Source organism: Perissodus microlepis, chromosome 1 (assembly GCF_051167445.1).
Source record: "Perissodus microlepis isolate ML-2025 ecotype Zambia chromosome 1, ASM5116744v1, whole genome shotgun sequence".
Taxonomy (NCBI): Eukaryota; Metazoa; Chordata; class Actinopteri; order Cichliformes; family Cichlidae; genus Perissodus; species Perissodus microlepis.
This window is the reverse complement of record NC_140461.1, coordinates 3,546,914-3,562,484: the sequence shown is the minus strand read 5'-3', so window position 1 is coordinate 3,562,484 and position 15,571 is coordinate 3,546,914.

Below are 15,571 nucleotides of genomic sequence, written 5' to 3'. Positions count from 1 at the left end.
GTGTTGGTCAAGTTACTTGAAAAAAGTAATCAGTAACTAATTACTGATTACTTCCCCAAAAAAGTAATCCCGTTACTTTACTGATTACTTATTTTCAAAAGTAATTAATTACTTAGTTACTTTTTAAAAACACGATTTACAACCTGAATAGGTGATAAAACGATAGATCTTTCAGCCCAATTCTACTTTTTCTGCATAATCCATCATACAAAATGTAATCAAATGGAAAAGTCTCCTTTTAAAACTTGTTTTATTAGTTTTAAGCTTTTAACTTTATGCATCAAGCAAATATTAAATCATATGCACCATTCTCTGACTGGAAGAAATTTGTTTAACATTTAGACCTATTTTCTGCACATTCCAGCACATAAAATAAAATATTTTTTGTGTTTACACTCAGTCTTTCAAATAGATGCAAGTAAAACACAGCAGAAAATAAATAAAATCAAAGACTCAGCGGTCCTTTTGCTCTATTTTCACCTGTAAAGCAGGAGTGGCGTAGGTGGAGGTGTGCTCTGGTGCAGGTGTGCCACAGTGGTCAGTTGAAGAATCCGCGAGTTTCTCTGTGAATTTCCCATTACGTCGTTGCGCACTCGGAGCTTGTTTGGGGGGGGGGGGGTGTTCGCTGTAAAAAGAAGTTTTCTTCCCACGCACAACGGACGCTAATGTTTTTGTCACTTTTTATGGAATCAAACTCAAAGTAAGGTCAGTACTTCCACGCTTTAAACGCTGCACGCTCATACTCTCTCCCGCACTCGATATATGATCCATTGTTGATCTGCACACAGCTGTTGTCACGAACGTCGCACTCGCTTACGTCACGGTCATGAGACATTCTCGCAAAAAAAATCACGGTTTTAGTAACGCAGTAACGCAGCGTTCCTACGGGAAAGTAACGGTAATCTAATTACCGTTTTTGCAATAGTAATCCCTTACTTTACTCGTTACTTGAAAAAAGTAATCAGATTACAGTAACGCGTTACAAGTAACGCGTTACAAGTAACGCGTTACTGCCCATCTCTGCCAGCAAACACCTTCGTAGCTACATGCGGCTGTCTTCTTGTTTGATGGCAGATGCTCCCTTCACCCTGGCCAAAAAGGCTAAAATGACCAAAGAAAAAGTGGAAAACAGTTAAACATGAGAGGTTTTTGGACAAAGTTTGTGTTTTTTCCATTGTTTAAGCACTGCTTCCAGCCAAGAGTGATACCATATATGCCCCATAGCTGCAGAAAAGGCTAACATTGTTATCTTTTTACAAAAAAACAGCTGAACATGAGAGGTTTTTGGACCAATTTTGTGTTCTCCATTCTTTAAGCACCGGTTTGAGCACCGTTTAAGCACCGGCACCGTTTCAAAAGTACCGGTTTGGCACCGGTATCGGATAAAACCTAAACGATACCCATCCCTAATCATAACAGGACTATGTATAAGTCAATGCCTGCACACCTCAATGACCTGAAGCTACATGTTAAAGAACAGTGGGCCAAAATTCCTCCACAATGATGTAAAAGACTGACAAAGTCATACACAAAATCATTACTTGAAATTATTGCTGCTAAAGGCGGTTTTACAAACTACTCAATCATGGGGTTTACTTTTTCATATGACTGTAAGTATTCTACTTGTGTTATGAGCAGTAATTTCCTAGTACTAATTAAACTAAATAATTTTCTGTCGTCCTGCAAGTGTATTTATCCATCAAGATTAAGTCTGTTGACCAGTTTTGGAGATATTCAAAGAGACGGCCTAACTCTGGATGTGTGATGGACTGGTAACCTGTCCAGGGTCTAACTCACCTTTTACATGACAGCTGGAATCGACTGCAGTCCCCCTGCAAGCACAAATTGGACAAGCTGTTAGAAAAGCGGATGGAGGCATGTCTATATAATAGAACTACATGGCTTTGACTTGCAGTGCTCAAAGTGCTAAAAGATTAACGAATTAAAGAAATAATACTTACTGAGCAGTAACATTTCTTCCCAGAAATTATTACTCAATTCCTAAAAAGAAATGCCTGATGGACAACGTTAGCCAGCTGCACACTTCTTTTTGTTGGCGGATGTAGTCAGTAAGATCTCTGCGTTTCAAAAACTCACACCAAGCAACTGACACAGAACTCATCGAAGTAGATAAACAGCTCTGCAGACCAGAGCACATATCTGATTTCAGGGTGAACTGTTCACTGAAACGGATGATCTGCTTTGAATTTAAGCACAATGTCCTTGAAAGCTGAGATGAAACTTGAGCTCTCGTTTATCTGTCTCTTTGTACGTCTCCTTCTGGTTTCTAAGGCTGGTTTCCGCAGTTTAAACTGAATTTTCTAAGACTGTCATCATCCTGCTTTCTGCCCTAATTCAGTTTTTTTTCTTTCTGATATTTGACTTATTAGCTATGCATTGAAAAGTGAATCAATCAGCTTGTTTCCTGTTTTATTAAGAATCAGACCTGTGTTTGTCTTCATCAGTATCAGGATCAGCGAGCGTGTTGATCTGACACCAGAAACAGGCATCAGTCCGTCCAGGAGAACAGCTGACTACCCGATGAGGCAAACACCAATCAGAAGCTCTTTGTTGTTTTTAACTGAAGTGTTCAGCAAACCGACGAGTCTCCGCTCTGTCTGATCTCCCTTAAATTCGGTGCCAATGTTTGGAGGTGTTTATGAAGTTTGCTGTGAGCTGCAGGTTTCTGTGAATGTGCAGGATGTTTCTAAGAGGCTGATTCAGTTCAAGCTGAATCAACCTCTTAACCGAAATAGCTGCATATTTAGTCTGAGTCTGCTGCAGGGCTGCTAATCTAAACTGAGCTAACAGTGCTGGGGGTGGAGAACATACCTGGGGCCCCAGTTAACCCTCACCCTGCTTTTTCCACTCAGCTCTGCACCTCCACCCCCACCCCCTGCTTTCCCTTTGTTTATTTTACTTCCTTCAGGATCTTTTCTTTTCAGCAGCTGCAGAGGTTAAGGTGGAAGAATCAATGCTGAAACAGAGCAGCGGAGATTCTGAACCAAGCAGATGATTCTCCTCCCCCTTGTCATTAGCATCATATTCATCAGTCCAGAAAAGATCCAGGGAACATTAATCACCTTCAGTTTGTGGAAAAGAAACTATGTAGGCTTCATGTTCTGGTTATTGCATCCAGATCAGACCTCAACCACAAACCAAACCACAAAACCAAACCACCACATCACCAAACTAAACTTTTCAGACCTCATCACACATTGTGTTTGTCATTTAGAAAGAAGAAGCCCTAAAAATCCATAGAGTCCCAGCAGAAAGCTTTCTCTTCTGTGGCAGACTTTGAAATACAGAAATGTCACAGACTTGGTTCACCCAGCAGCCCAGAGTCTAAAAAAACACTTTCTGTGCTGGCTGTGAAAGATCACAACCTCCTCACTCCAACGTATGATTGCACATCACGTTTTCTGATGTGTTGTAACAGCTTTAACTAACTTAATACTTTTATTAACTCTCTGGTAAGGAATGAAGCCACGGGCAACAAATATTCTCTCATAATTCACACAGATGTGACAAACTGTGTGACTTTAAAAACATTATTTATATTGAATAAAATTAGGAAAAGAATGTAAAGAAATAGCAGCGTTACAGTTATGTCAATAATTGGAGGCCATGTGCTAGCTTATCAGCTCCTCACCCAGGCCTGGCTTCAGAGCGGGACCAACGTGTCCCTATTCTGAACGACGTTTCTAGGTAGATATTTTCATCAAAGGCTTTTTTTTGCCTTGGGAGACCCTACCAGGATTGAAAACATAAACTATCTCGTGGGATCACTCAGGCCCACAAACCGCTCCACTGACAAGATCATGGATGCAAACAGTACTGAGCTTCCTTTGACGGGTGCCTGGGTTCTCTTGATAACATTCAATCAAGAAGAGGCACTGGGGAAGATCCTGGAGAGGGTCGGATAGTTGGAAGTATTGGCATCTTAACTTAGAATGCTGCCCCAGTGGTTCGTGGACAGATCTATGTTCCTTACGTTACTTCTAGTCAGTAAAGCACAGAATATTATAATAGAAGAGGCTTCAGCGCCTGAAGGTTACTTAACAGAAACAAGCGTCAGTGGAGCATACGGCAACCTTTTTACTAGACGTCAGTAGAGTGCAGATTGCAGGCAACTGAATTTGATTTTCTTGTCCCTCCATATTCAAGTGCATAATCCTAGCTACGGTGGCCGCTGTAGGACAAACAACTTTGGCTGCCGTTCATCTGTTGCCTCTGTTTACCTCAGCTGGTGACCACGTCTATTTACTGTGGAGGAGGCTGTGAATGAGTCAAAGATGAGTCAAAGATGAGTCAAAGATGACGGCAATACCCAAGCGAGTTGTTGAGGATATCAGATTTTCTGTTGGTAAGTGCTGCTGTTATTGCCACAGTGTTAGGGAAACTGTCTTTGAAGTGGATCTAACATTGTTGGACTGACACTGAGCGAATAAATGATGTGATGTGAGAATGTATTCAAACTTCATCGGAGGGAAAGTGTTGATTTTTAGGACATTCAAGCCTAACATTAGCTGGAATAATATTAGCTTATAACCAGCAGTCATTGTTTAGAGATGGGAGGGTCACATGTGTAATCTGCTGACAACAAGTAATTGGGATACTATCAGGAATAAATAAGAATGTTTATGCACGTTTTCATGTGTTAGAGCCTTGACTTTGGTTCAGGAGATAAGGCTGAGGTGTGGAGGAAGAAGATGACATTTTATCCTGATACCAGTGGCGCTGTCTCTTTCCTGTGTGTTTCTGGTTCTTTAGTAAGTGCGACCCCTTCTCTTCTCATATCTATAGTCTGAAGGTGCAGACACACGGCACATGAATGCCTACGAGTTCTCCTCTCCTCTGGCTTTGGTGTACGACCATTGCAGCTTATCTCGCAGAATGGCAACGTCCAGCTCAACCATCTGAAGATGGCAGCTTCCAGAAACTGGGACTCTGTCCGATTTATTTTTAATGAATTAATTATAAACTAATGAGATTGCATTCGTTGGTCTCAAAAAATGACTGACTGTTCCTTTAAAGAATTAACTGTGATATCATGGCTACACTTACGTGCAAGAAGTAAAAATACATTTCCTGTAGGAAGCACAAATTGGAAGTGAGGAGGTGTTTTCATGGTGAGCATCAATCAAACTGCAGCATTATACCAGACAATATCGTGTTTCCTGCATACGCCAAACAAAGCATGGAGGAAAAGATCAGAATCCATTAATATTGTTATCAGCCTTGTTCTAATATTACTTCTCCGCTTGTACGTACAGGAACGAGCTCAAGCTGATAAATCTGCCTTTGAGCACGTTCAGTCCAACTAATTAAGACATCTGAGTCCTGCAAACAAAAGCAGAGAAAACTGAGCAGAAGAAATTGGGCTGCAGGGACCCCCCTAATATATTTTATGAAAACAGTTATTAACACTGACTAAACTAATTCAGTCCAGCTCGAACATGCTGGGCTCAGCAGGCCACAGTTTCTGATGGCGTAGAAATCGAACATCCTCCTCTGCTCAGCCTCAGGCAGCTGGAAGTCATTACCTCCCCCAACCCACCCTCCCTTCCTCATGCTCCCTCCCACCACCCTCACCCTCACGCAGCCAACAGTGTTTTTACCACATTATAAATCCTTTCAGGACTCTGCCAGCGGACTCTGAGCCAACTGTGCCGACCCTCACAACAACACTTTGCGGTCATTTCGAACAACGCAGACATGAGCAGCCAACCTGCTCTGCCATCTGCATGCGGATAACACGGACGCACATGATTAGACAATTTTTACATGTGAAACTTTTGTGGAAATAATGGGGGGGAGGAGGAGATTTAAGCCTGCAACATGTTTAGCTGCTGACAACAAACAATGTCACTGACCAATCAGGAGCACTGCTGGGAGGCTGAATGTTTAAACTCCAGTGTGAGGAGGACAGAGGAGGCAAACATTTCGAAATGATGATTCACCAGAATTATGATTTAATTCACAGAATTCTGTGAGGCTGTGACTTCCTGCCAAATGCACACAGTTTTACTGTGTTATTACAGTAATTACATGTATTTTTACCTGCTGCTATAAACACAGAGGAAGGTGGAAAATTATAGGCAGAAAAACTAAAGAACAGAGAGAGAATCTGAAAACCTGAGCTTTTGTTTTTAATGCAGCCAGGTATCACTATCATTTGCATCCAGAGTTTTTCACGGCCTGTAGAGCACACGACCCCCTCTGTCCTCCAGGTCTGTGAGACGTCAGCAGTTTGTGGAGCAAACCAGCGTACAAAATCATTTCCAGGCTTGTTTGTGATCCTGAATGTGTGTCAGGATCTGATTTAATGAGTCAAACCTCCAGCAGAGAACAAACACTGTGACTCACTGGTGTTCAAACTGGCTCCTGTTAGAAGTTTATACACCAGTAAATCCAGTAACACATTAAAGAAAGCTGCAGTCAGACCATCTGCAGGATGAACGGCTGCTGTTACACAGGCATTAAAATGGGTTAAGACCAGTTTGTACATCAAATGAAAGCACACTGACAGACCTGAAACAAGTGAAGAGCTTCAAAAGAAAATCATCAGTTTCTGCAGCAAGCGCAAAGCCTGGAATTAAATCCTGATATTTCCTCCAGCTATCATCAAACCTCAGTTCCTGTTTCAGGAAAAATGCACGCAGGAAGTTTGGCAAATCAAAATGGCCTTTGTGCCTTGGCCTTGACTGTCTGATGGGAATGCTTTTTTTCAAGGAGATACATTTTTTAAAAGAATTTACCATCACTGGAACAGTCGGGTAAAGCTGAGGGTTTACAGCAAAGAGGTTAAAAAAGGGCAGGAACTGAACTTGCATATGTAGAAATAATATTTCCCAATGCATTTACACAATTACGTGCAAAATATTATTCTCCTATCGCCTCCAAAGTCTGATACAAGAATGACTGAACAAACTGTGGATGCATTTGATCAGCAGCAGAAAATTCCTCTGATCCTTTTTTGTATTAAACAGCAGCTGTGAGGCTGTAAATGTTCTCAATAAAACTGAAAATTACCTGAAATAAAACAGCAAGCTGCTGTTCAGCAAGAAAACCCTGCAAACATGTTGTGTTTGACATATTTTGTTCTTCAGTCTCAACACTTTATGATAAAAATTGGCAACAAACGGTAAATTCATTGTTAGTGAAACAAACACAGATTCTTTATGTTGTTATTAAACACTGAAATGCAAAAAAAATATAATTCTAATAAAACCACTAAGTAAGACATGAACACATGGAGAATATACAAAATAAAAGACCCTCTCCAGAGTACATGTGTAAGTTGGAAAGGACAGAACAAAAGTGCACTGAAGACACAACGTGAAAGACACGCATCATCATCATCATTGCTGCTCGTCCGTGATGCTGAGGTCCAGCCAATCGGGAGGCAGTACTCGCTCATAAGTTGTTGTATTTTCATCCAATCTATTTTAGTGCCTAAAGGTGGTAAAAGTAAACGAGGACACCAACGTTCGTAGTGTGGAACTCCATCTGCCAACGTCTACGTGCTTTAAAACAGATATTATCATGTGGACATTATGTGGATATTACTCTAAAGTTGGATCTGGTTTACACAATTAATGATCACTTCATTATTTAATTACAGTACATAACCAGTAACTAAAGGTTAATTAACTATCAATTTACCATTTATTAATTATATTTTAGTGTTACCGCCATGTATTCTCAAGCTACTAATTGTGTTACCTTCATGGACGCAACAAAAAATCTGAATTCTAGAAGTGCTGAAGTTTAAACGCCTGATGGGAAACTGTGAGTCAGCCTCAGACCTGAACAGTTGAAGAAGGAAAAACAAACCCCTGCAGATGTTTGAGTTAAAGGAAGGTTAAAGTAAACAGGAAGCTCTTCAATTCTAAAGTGTGATTACAGTGAACGCAGTGCTGCTGTAAACACAGCCAGGATGCACCTAGTCAAGTGAACGTCTGTCTGTCTGTCTGTCACTGATGCATTTAAAGAAAACGTTTCAGCATCCAGCACATTTTTTAATATCTGGAAATCAGTTTTACTGACTGGAAACAGCAGCTTGTGTGCTAATCTAAATGTATCTAGTTGTTTCCGTAAGTCTGATGAGGGCAAACCTTCCTTCCAACCTTAAACAACTTTATTGTTTGAACAGTGCATGTTGGCTTCTGTACTTTATCTCAAATTATAACCCAGGAATTTGAGTTTTTGTTCTGGACTTATTTTTGAAAGTTTAAGAGAATGATGTGAGGTTCCCAAATATGTTATTGTCTATGTTATCATGAGCTTTGGGTTTGAGCTTCTGTTCTTTGTTTATGTTCTAGTTTCTGAACATGCCATTTTCCAGTGCCTCTGAGCTTGTATTAATAATTCTTGATTTCTGCTCTGTTCATTGTCTGTCATAGTCTCATGTCCATGTCTGTTTCCTGTTCTAGTGGCTAGCCCATGTGTCACTGCCTGGGTCTCTGCGTTTGTTACTTCCTGTTTTATTTTGATAGTCTTCCATCCTGTTCAGTTTTGTGTCCCCATTAGTCAGTTTCAGCTGTGTTCCCACCTGTAGTCTATTCCCTTGTTATCCTCTGTGTATGGTGATGGTTGCATGTGATCACACAACCAAATTACTCTGGTACCTGGTTGGTGCTCCAATCCTTCCTGACTTAAGTAAAAGGACGCTAAGGATGGAGCTGGTTTAAGCGCAGAGGCCAACAAAATGGACTTAACCACACAGGGGGAACGGGGTTTCTTCTTGTGTCATGTTTAGCTACTGTCTCTGTGTTTTTCGCCTTTAAATAGTTCATTCAGTTACTATATAAGCTGAGCTATCTCTTATTGTGGAGGTCAGTTTGTTGAGTTATGATATCTTGTAAAATATTGTTGTTTTTGGAGTAGAATTATGTCAGGTTGCCCACTTAGTTCTTAAAATAGCTTGCTTCCATTATTTTGAGGTTTTGTAGTAACTTTTTCTTTTCGGGGAAAAGAAAACCCAATAAAACCCATTTTTAGAAGATGACACCTGTGCTTGTATGTTTTTGGCTGCTTGGTCCCTGATAGTATTTATGTCCTCAGTCTCCCTCTCGTCGTTGTCATGTCAACCAATCATGCTCTGTGGTTTCCCTGTTAAATCCAGAATTGAATCCAAAATCCTGCTCCTCACATACAAGGTCTTAAATAATCAGGCCCCATCTTATCTTAATGACCTTGTAGTACCATATCACCCTATTAGAGCACTTCGCTCTCACACTGCAGGCCTACTTGTTGTTCCTAGAATATTTAAAAGTAGAATGGGAGGCAGAGCCTTCAGTTTTCAGGCCCCTCTTCTGTGGAACCAGCTTCCAGTTTGGACTCAGGAGACAGACACTATCTCTACTTTCAAGATTAGGCTTAAAACTTTCCTCTTTGCTAAAGCATATAGTTAGGGCTGGACCAGCTGACCCTGAATCCTCCCTTAGTTATGCTGCAATAGACGTAGGCTGCTGGGGGAATCCCATGATGCACTGGGTGTTTCTTCTTCACTCACTATGTGTTAATAGACCTCTCTGCATTGAATCATACTAGTTATTAATCTCTGGGTCTTTTCCACAGCCTGTCTTTTATTCTGTCTTCCTTCTCTCTCCCCAGCCTATGTTGGCAGATGCCCCCCCCCCCCCCCCCCCCCCCCCCCGATCCAGCAGATAAAAAGACTCTTTAATGATTCTGTTGGTGTAACTCGGTCCCATCTTCCTAAGCTGGTTATGCAGAGCAGGCCCAGCCTCCAGTGTCTCTTGGCTTCCTTACACCACTGCTGGCTGAGCCAGCTGTCTGCCATGTGCAGCACCCAACACAGAGTTCACCGCTCCATTGTCTGATCCTGCTCCACCCAAGCCAGCAGGCCTCTGTCTCCGTTGCCGGCCACCTGCAAAGCTGCCCTTGGTTGTCTGTCTACTCATCTGGCCACGTCATAGGCCTCCAAAGCTCCACCGTCTCCATTGGCTGGCCTCCAGAACTGCTCCTTCTGCGCCGCTGGCCACGTAGCCGGCCTCCAGAACGTCTCTGTCTTTGCCGCCAGCCTCTGAGTTTTGCCCTGAGGCCCGGTCGACCTCCTGAACTGTTGATTTTTGGTTTTGGGCTCTGTTTTTTCCCTCCACTCCTCTGTATTCTGAGCAGCTGTTTTTGGTCTGTTCCCCATGAACTCATTTCTCCTTCACGTGTTCATATTTATAGCAGCTGGATAAAAACGGGTTCCACCTGACCTTCACTCACAGCAAACTCTTTGTGTAAAACAAAAAAAGCAAACTCGATAAAACCACAAGAGTCGTCACGCGATGATAACCCGCAGAGACGCAATGACTCTTCACTTCCTTTCTCAGCTGTTGTGGGAACAGGAAGTTGTCAAACTGTTGTCATAGAAACCATAAATCAGAGCATTTTTCTATAGAGACAGGATGAATGAGGAGATATTGGCCGACCGAGGTCCTGAAGTCACATTTGTCGGTCAGAGTTATTCTGAGAGGAGAGGCGCGCTTTTGTCCATCGCTAATAAATGATCAATAATAAATAGCTGACTGTGACTCTGTGAACTTCACTCATCACAAACAATTTTAATGCTTTATCCTGTCACCTCGGATTGGACATTGGATTGGATGTCACCTCATGATCCTGAGATTGCACTGATGTACCTTTATGAAGGCTTTATGAAAATTAATCGTCATGCTAAAAAATGAAGCCATTGCCAGTCAGACTCTTTCCAGACTGTATTTTATGGTGAATCCAAATCTGACTGTCCTTTCTTACATTGTGAAAAAGTCCCAGACACCACTGGTTGTAATGCAGCCCTAAACCATTACAGTTGGCTGTAGACACTCACTGTCGTACCTGACCTGCTCTGTGCAGCTCTGACACTCATCTACCTTCACTACCTCTGCTCTTTGCATCCTCACTGTTACGCCAGTCTTTCATACTATACAACAGTAGGCATTCTCAACATTCAATCACCCATCCCCAATTAGCCTGATTAGCACACCTCATGGAGTACTATGTTTATTTTCATTTTCTTTGGTTAATTAACCAGAGGCAGTTGTTGTTAAGCCGGGCAGGACCGATCCAATATGGAAATCTCTTTCTTTGTCATCTGCATGTTTCATTTGGCAAAGTGTACCTCAGGCTTTTCCTGTTTCCCTTCATTAAGAATGGCTGCCTGACAGTCACTTTTCCACTGAGACATTTCTGTATCAGATCTTTGCTTTCTTACAGACACAACTTTTAGTTATTGTTCATCAGCTGCAGACATTTTTTTAGGCCTGCCACTTCGTTTGTCGTCCACCTGTCCAATGTCCTCAAATGTTTTAAAGATATGGCACACATGATGGTGAGATTTTGGCTAATAGCTCTTTGGGAATACTCTTACTGATGGATCCCGTCCATTTTTGACATCACACACATCCAAGACTAGAAAAAAACTGTCTGAAACTGAGCATTTAGAGCAGTGTGGTCTGAGTCATGTCTAACATGAACATCCACCAATGCAACAGTAAAGATATGACAAAAAATAAGGACAAATATTATTGATCCCATTTAAAAGAGAACTACATATGAAAACACCCATAGAGGCAAAACCTGTGATTCTTCTCAGATTCAATCAGAACTTAGACACTTGAAATGTGGCTGCTTACAATCAGTTTGACTTCCAGTTCCAGAGTGGGTAATCATCTCTGATGAACCCCCCGAGAAAGCAGAAACATCTGACTCAGAGTGGAGCCCAGTGGAGCCCCAGTGGTCTGCTTCAATCTCCTTCAGCTGAGCTCAGGTCTGTTTCTGCTCTCTGATGAATAATTTCCAGATGTTTCCATTGTCTCAGCAGCAGATCTCAGATCAGATTACTGAGAGGAACCTACCCATGATGCACTGGGAACTCCTCCTACGCTGTCTGTCTTCAGGTTTTCAGTTTGATGTAAACTGACTCGGGGTCAGTTTAAGGTGCAGACCCATGACTCACACTTCAGCTTAAAAATGGACCAATCAGCTCACAGCTCTGTTTTAAAAATATAAACGAGTCAGCAGAAACATCAGCATCTGGAAATCATCTTCAGCCATTTTTTTTTAGCCTACTGCCATGACAACAACCTGCAGTGACAACCTTACGCAGTGTGTGTGGTTGTGTGTGTGTGTGTCTGTAAACAGCTGTTGCACACATCAGTCAAAATGTTTCTTTTTCTCCTCTCTGTGTCGTAGCTGGAGATAAATCTTTAAAGTGGAACATTATTGTGGTGTAAACTCGACTGGACCTCCCCTAGTGCTCAAAGTGAAACTGATCCAGGTTCAGTCGTCAGAGTGAGAGATCAGAGTCTCTGCTGCCTCCTGCTGGTCTGAAAGAAAAGCTTTAAAAGATCATCTCAGTTCACCAAATGATTTTTTGACCCAATAAAAAGGTTTTTCATATTTAAATTGTAGTTCAACTGAAAAATAATTAACGTAACCATGGAAATCCAGGAGTAACCTCGACACGCTAACCCTAAATCCTGCTTCACGATGCAGACCGGTGGCTTCTGTTCATTTACTCAGCGTTTTGTCTTTTTCTGTATCCATCAGTTTGAACTCAGTGTGTTAAGCTTTTCCAAGTTCAGCCACAATGGGACTAATCTCATGCTTGTAGTCTGCCGATGGTTAATCTCTTGAAAGGGTGCACGCACACACACACACACACACACACACACACACACACACACACACACACACACACACACACACACACAGTATAGGAAAATATGACAACTTTTTCTTTAATGTCCACAGTGCAAACTCAGGGCATCACTGTTACTTTACAGTACGAAGGTCCTGGGTGTATTAAATACATCACTGCTCAAAGATGAAGAATTTATTAAGTATTTTAAAAAGAGAGTGGACTTCATATTTAGACTATGATGACACTCCTGGAACATCAGCTTCTGTTCTATGGGAAGCAGGGAAAGCTGTGATGAGAGGTAAAATAATTTCTTTCTCCTCACACAAAAAGAAAGAAGAAAAAAAAAAATATTCAGGAACTAGAAAAACCATCAAATCCTTAGAAGAAGCCTATGCGTGCGACCAAGATCAAGAAATAATGAACAAAATACGCAAAACAAAACTAGAATTAAATGAAATTATTAATAAAAAAACCACAATTCCTAGTACAAAGACTTCGCTTGAAGAATTTTGAACACAGTAACAAATCCGGTCGATTTCTAGCAAACCAGTTAAAAATTAATAAAGAAAAAACAACTATATGTGCTGTTAAAGATTTATCTGGAAACACAATATATGACCCTGGAAGAATAAACAACATTTTTAGGGATTTCTATGAAACTTTATATTCACCAAAAATAAACCCGTCTAAAAATGAAATTGATCAGTTTCTTGACAACGTAACTCTTCCAAAATTACTAGAAACTCAATCAATGGCACTGGATTTGCCACTGACACCAGGTGAACTCCAGGAAGCGCTGATAAGCATGCCCAATAATAAGGCTCCAGGTCCAGACGGCTATCCTGCAGAATTCTACAAAGAATTCTGGACAATTCTGGCACCAGTATTCCACGGGATGTTGCAGGAAATCGAGGAAAATGGCAGACTACCACCAAATATGAATTCTGCCAACATTAGTCTCCTGCTAAAACCAGACAAAGACCCTTTATTTCACTCAAGCTATCGTCCAATATCCCTTATAAATGCAGACCTCAAAATAACCTGCAAAGCTCTCTCAAAGAGATTAGAGAAAATAACCCCCCTCTTATTTCATCTTGACCAAACTGGTTTCATAAAAGGTCGGCACTCCTCAACAAACACTCGTAGATTACTTAATTTAATAGACTACTCATGCAGTAAAAACACTGAAACCACAATATTATCTCTAGATGCAGAAAAAGTATTTGACAGAGTTAACTGGAAATTTTTATTTGCAACTTTACACAAATTTGGTTTTGGAAACTCTTTCATAAACTGGCTAAGAATATTATATAACTCCCCAACAGCTTGTGTCAGAACAAATGACCAGACATCCTGCAGCTTCTGTCTCCTGAGGGGCACCAGACAGGGATGCCCACTCTCCCCTTCACTGCCCACTCTCCCCTTCACTGTTTGCTATTTTTATCGAACCACTAGCAGCAGCATTTAGACAGGCTACAACAATTAAGGGCATAAATGTAAGAACGTAGAACATAAAATCTGTCTCTATGCGGATGATGTGTTACTTTTTCTCCAAAACTCACAAACCAACCTTTCTGAGGTAATTACTGTAATAAACTGGTTTTCAAGAGTTTCAGATTATTCAATTAACTGGTCAAAATCTACAGTTCTTCCAGTTAACTGCTCCTTCCATAATTCTTCTTCTGCCCCACTACAATCTGGAAATATTAAATATTTAGGTATTAATGTCTCTCCTAAGCTTTCAGACTTAACTAAATTAAACCACATCCCACTTCTAAAGAAAGTAGAAGGTGATCTGACTAGATGGAAATCTCTACCCATATCACTATGGAAGGGTCGCCGCTATAAAAATGATGATCTTGCCAAAAATAAATTACTTATTTCTAATGATCCCGAACAAACCATCACAAGATTGGTTCAGATCTCTGGATTCGTATATTTCTAAATTCCTTTGGAAAGATAAACCCAGCGTATCAGCTTAAAAACGCTTCAAAGTACCAAGGATAAAGGAGGATTAGATCTGCCTAATTTTCAACAATACTTCTTAGCCAACAGGCTTCAGTTCATCTCAGGATGGTTAAAACGTACCTTCTTAGATGAACCTTGGGTAGATGTTGAACAGGCACTATGCAATAATCTAGAGATCTCAGACCTACCATTTATCAGCTCAAACATCAAAAGACATGAATGCTTTAAAAGCATCAACATCAGCTCTTCTCTGACAGCATGGTGGGAGTTTCTAAAAATAACGGAGTCTTCATTAATCCCATGCAAACGTACACCTATCTGGAACAACCCTGACATATTACAAAACAATAATATGATTAATTTTCCAGAATGGAGTTGTAAAGGAATCAAATACTTAGAACATATATTAGAAGGAACAGACTTTATTCCATTTGACAGACTACAGGGAGTGCAGAATTATTAGGCAAATGAGTATTTTGTCCACATCATCCTCTTCATGCATGTTGTCTTACTCCAAGCTGTATAGGCTCGAAAGCCTACTACCAATTAAGCATATTAGGTGATGTGCATCTCTGTAATGAGAAGGGGTGTGGTCTAATGACATCAACACCCTATATCAGGTGTGCATAATTATTAGGCAACGTCCTTTCCTTTGGCAAAATGGGTCAAAAGAAGGACTTGACAGGCTCAGAAAAGTCAAAAATAGTGAGATATCTTGCAGAGGGATGCAGCAGTCTCAAAATTGCAAAGCTTCTGAAGCATGATCATCGAACAATCAAGCGTTTCATTCAAAATAGTCAACAGGGTCGCAAGAAGCGTGTGGAAAAACCAAAGCGCAAAATAACTGCCCATGAACTGAGAAAAGTCAAGCGTGCAGCTGCCAAGATGCCACTTGCCACCAGTTTGGCCATATTTCAGAGCTGCAACATCACTGGAGTGCCC